We start from the raw sequence: 5259 nt of genomic DNA on the forward strand, positions 1-5259 counted from the left end.
GTTATGGCTAATTTAGGCTTTTCTTGGCAATTTCCCGCTTTTGACTTGTTTTGGGTCAATTGTGATCCAAATGGGATGAAACTTGAAATATAACCTCTACACAGCTATTACAATGGATCTGTGTTGGCAAAGTATCAAAATATGTCCAAAATTAGGTCAAAGACATCATACGCGTATGATGTCTTTTTCATCAATTTGGGTCAAGACTTGATATTTTTGCTTTCTACAGTGTTTGTAACAATCTTGTCAAGTCATATATAAAAAATAAGCAGTGGATGTGCTAAAAGACATTATACACGTATGATGTCTTTTGTCCCAGATTTTGACTATTCTTGGTTTTAAGCCTTCTCCAATGTTTATAATTGAGTTTCAAGTGTTTTTGTCAGGTTTGAATGTAAAAACAAGATCTGAATCCAAAATTTCCTATTCTTTGCGTTTCTTGGACTCCGACTTGTCTTTTTGGGTTTCTTTGAGTGTTAATGCTCTTGTTTTAAGTTGAAATTAGGGTATAACCCCCCTTTTGAACACTCTGGTAAAGTCAAAATTTCTGTTTTGGTCTCTGTTTGGTCATTTAGACATCATACGCGTATGATGTCTAAAGTTGCAGATTTCCAGTTTTTTGGCACAGAATCCTTCCTAAAGCTTTCTCAAGTGCTCAGCAACTCCCAGATACACAGAAAATTTCTCTGACTTTTGTTTATTTCAAGTTTCACTACTAACTCGACGGTTTAGTGATCTAACATGCAATCAACCATATCAAGCAAATACTCCAATGATTACTAGCTCTAGATCAGGATCAAATGAAGTCCTACCTAAGCTATTCCTACTCATAAAATGGGTTTGGTAATTGTGATTTTAAAGAGATCCACTGCCACTCACGGACTAGCAAATTCTTCTTCTATCAACAACTACTCAACACCAACAAAACAACAAACAAATCTAAGATAAACTAAAAATACTGTCAACACGGAAGACCCAGGAATACCCCACTTCCTGGAAGCTCTCGAGATCTTCGGAGTCCACCACTCCTAGATATTTTCTAACTAAAGTATACAAAGTAGTTTATACGACTCACCTCGTAGGATTAGTCTAAGGTCACCTACTTAGGGCTCTCGTCCCCGGCAACGGCACTAAATGTTAAGGCGGTTACGCCGCTAGCGGAAGCTAGATAGCGAGAACTCAACCAACAACAGAATTTGTCAGACGAGGACGGAGCTTGACCCGCAGGTGCATGGAAACAACTAGGTGGGTGTCAAATCACCTACTCGACCTTCTAATGACAATCACTACTAAGGAAATCAAATCTAAGTTCTAAAATACGCAAGTGACTGAAATCCGTACTACGAACAAATGCTATACGAAACAGGATCTAGAATCGTTGAATCGATCTCAAACTCAAGGGGAAGTCTATACACTAGGTAAGAACAACACCCTAAAGACTTGAACTGCAAACTCAACCTATAACCACTCCGTGCGGTAAACGCGTATGAAGACAGGCCGAAATATACAGGTGACCGAAACTTGACCCCGATGGTACTAATGTGTAGCTCTACTCGTTGTGGTTCTATAGATATGCTGCACGCTCAATTCCGACACACGAGTTGGAAGAAAACTCACACCGAAGCTCGTAGGAACTTACCACACATAGAAGCCAATAGCGCGCACTCTTGGTATCTGTGTGTAGCTCTCGCCGTTGCTAACACAATGGCGGTGTCGCTTCTCCAATGGCGGCTCCGTAGCTCGCATAGCAAGTAGATAAGACTCTCTCTCTCTCTCTCTCTCAGACATAGTCACGGCGCTCAAAAACTCACTTTGATTAATCATCTCCCCCTTTTAGGTTACAAAAACTTTGGCTTATATACCTCAGCCTTGGAGGTGAGAACATCTCTAACTAATTACATCAGCAAGTGAAATTACTTCGGGATTACAAGCTGGAAACTCAATTGAGTCCCGTTACTTAATGAATGGCTCAAATCAAAATTAATGTCGGAAAGACATTTATTACAATCAATGGTTACAAAATGATGAGTGTGAGCAAAAATGTGGGTGTGATCCTCTGCTGGCTCAACACAACGTATGCTCACCGAATCATCAGATGAAGCTCGTAGATGGAGCTCGCAAAACCGGACCGTACGTGCGCAATGTAGGTATCGGCGCGTAGCTCTCGTCGGGGGCAACACGTTGCACTTCTCCGCACTCGATTCCGACCACCGGTGCACACGTAGAGTCAAGATGAAGCTCACACTCTCTTTCGTACACAGTACGCTCACTCACAAACTTAAAAAACTTTGTTAAAAATGACAAAAGGTTTTTCATCAAGGTCAAAAAGTGGTATAAATACCTTACAATTCTCAAACCGTAAAGTTCCAAATCAACCATCTACTCAATCTAACTATCAAAACTGGGATACAATCTGGAAACTTCTGTAAGCCCCAATATTTACAAGGTGAAATGTCGAGTTTTCTCAATAAATGAATAATTACAAAAAATGATAATCGGCCGAGAACTCAATTTCCGTAGGGTGTGTCCAACTTCTAACATATATCCCCCCCCAGTGGGTAGGTTCCCCCCTCCCTTATGCATACGGTACGAGCATGAAATAATGGGGGACTACCCCTATTGTATACGCTTATGTATGACCTCTAAAAACCCCCCTCTTGTACACTCACGTGATACCATATGAAAATCCATAGTGAATCCCCCGGGAGTTTAAGACACTTACCATGAGCTCATTTAAGCACATGACCTTTGGCTTCTTTTTTGATATGTTAATGGGTGGTCTAGCATCATCATTCTAAAACAAAATTGATATTAACATGCAAGTCACAAGATTTAGCTCAATAAGAGGACAAACTAAAGAAGTTTACCCCTAGAGATATCTTCATATCACTTTGTCATCAAGGTCTACCAATGCATGGTTAAGCACCTATATTAACTATCATCTCTATAAGCAAAAAATTAGGTCTTAACCCATGACATAATCAATAATAAAAAGAAATCCTTACAAAATTCTTGATGATTGAAATGCCATGGTCTTCACCTATATCCACCATATCAAACATCTTCCATGTTGACTACATCCCAACATCATTTAACATAGCCAAATTTGAGGAATTGCATGTGATTGGTTTTGTGGAAAAGATCACAATCTACCTCTCTCACTTTTGTCTAGATGATCCAAGTCAATAGGTAAATTTTCACTTAGAGGAGAGTCATTTCCAATATTTTATAAACACAGATATAAAAAGTAGATAAATATTCCAAACAATTTCTTGAATACTTTAAAATTTGCTACAAAAGCTCAATGTACAAAACCTTACAACTCTACTAAGAAAACCCGATCAATAATGTTGTCATGCCAAGAATCATTCTTGCCACAAGAGGATGGTAATTGGAATTTTGTGAACGATCCATTGATAGGTAGCATTGTAACCTAGGGGAGTGGAAAAATAAAATTGTAGATGGCACAAGATTGCTAAATTAAAAATCAAAGTACAAACAAAATAATCGCTATACATTGACCTCCTTAGATTTTTGTGGATGTCCCAACTTATACTCAGGAGATATGTTGCTTGATTGCATGTATGTGGATGATCCGTTTGAAGTGTTACTAGCCTTGAAATGTAAAAATGTGGTCTCTAGGAACTTAGCTGTATATAAGAAAATTAAATATAAAACTTAGAATAGATGAGTACCTCTATTGGTGCTTCATAGCACTCCTTCGCACCTTCACCGGTGGTTGAGTACACAGTTGAGCATTGTTGTGAAGAGAAGGAAAGGCTTTCCTCCTTCGAAGGGTGAAACTACCTTATTAATAGTCTTGGAAAAGAGAGCTTAATTGAAATTCAAATCCAAAGAAAATGTGAGACTTACAAGTAATTCTAAGGAGGATTTACTTTCAAGCATTTTTAAATACACAATAGGAACTTCTATGACTTGTCCCTAAACACAAGGCATTTTTTGTGAGTTTAAAGCTCTCATTTTTGGAAATAGTTTCACATTGGATATCAAATTCAAAAGAGATACTTACAACATGCAAACATGACACCTGCATAATGCTTATAGGGATATAACATCCATGTGCATCTTGGTTGATAGATTCTATTTCCACCTTCCACTTTGCATAGGTATTTCCATCGCAAGACTTTGAAAAGATTGTACCAATGGCAATCTCCTTGGTATCTCCATCTAAGAAAGGAATAAATACATACTGTTGTTGCACACCTTAAGGAAACAAGCCATCTCTACAGCTAATGTTCTCATGTGAGAGGATTCGAGATGAGCCCATGATGGAGACCAGCTCGTGAGATCCTGCAGGAACATAACACTCATCATCCATGGTTGTGACACTTTTAGGAGGACTCACACTCCATTGGTATCCCTTTTGATTATCCACAAGCTTCTTGGTGCTTCCATACTATCTAAGCTATCTTGAGTTTGATTTTCATTGTCCTCCAAATCAATGGTTAGATAAGGATACCCTCTTCTCTTTTTACTAGAGAATGGCATAGCTTTCAATCGGAAATAGCGTTTGTGCTGATTTAGCTTTTGAAAGATCCGTTTCTCCGACATGTACTCACCATCTTTGTCCCCAGTGCCTCCAAAACATATCAATGTCTTCCTTTTGCGTCGTATAAAGTCTTCAATCTGTTCTCTCATCTTCTTGTCTTTACTTAGGTTAGCATTTATGAACTTTTCTATAGTGAAGAGACCAAGACCATCTCAGCCCATTTTTAGATATTCTCTAGATTTTTGTTATATCTGTTGTGTTCCCAACTATAATTCTTTCTAAGAAAGGATTTTTCCTGAGCATTCTTTGGGATCAAATTTGGTGGGGAGGCTGAGAGAGAGGCACTTGTTTCTTGGTTGGTGACTTGCTTTGGATAAGAGCCTGTTCATCCTACATATTTAATATTTAAGAGGACACCTTGTCATTATCATGGCCATGCTTCTGTTGCAGTAAGGAAATCTTGAGGTCGACAATTTCTCTTGTGCCCAACTATCCGATACAACTCGGTGTCCGGGTATGTCCACTCCCAAAGCTTCTCATGAAGGCACAAACATATATAGAAGACTGCTTCCATTGATGTTACTCTTGAGTATGGTGCACGTGTATCGATCAGAACCTAAGTAGACTTAAAACAAATTGAGTAACCTCCCTTGCATTCCTGCGAGTGATGCCTTCTAAGCACTCCTTCTCCAAGTTTTGATGAAAGAGCACAAGATTTGTAAGAGAAAATTACCAGTTAAGCACAAAAT

The sequence above is a fragment of the Adiantum capillus-veneris genome, chromosome 23 (assembly GCF_014529385.1).
Source record: "Adiantum capillus-veneris isolate H3 chromosome 23, ASM1452938v2, whole genome shotgun sequence".
Taxonomy (NCBI): domain Eukaryota; kingdom Viridiplantae; phylum Streptophyta; class Polypodiopsida; order Polypodiales; family Pteridaceae; genus Adiantum; species Adiantum capillus-veneris.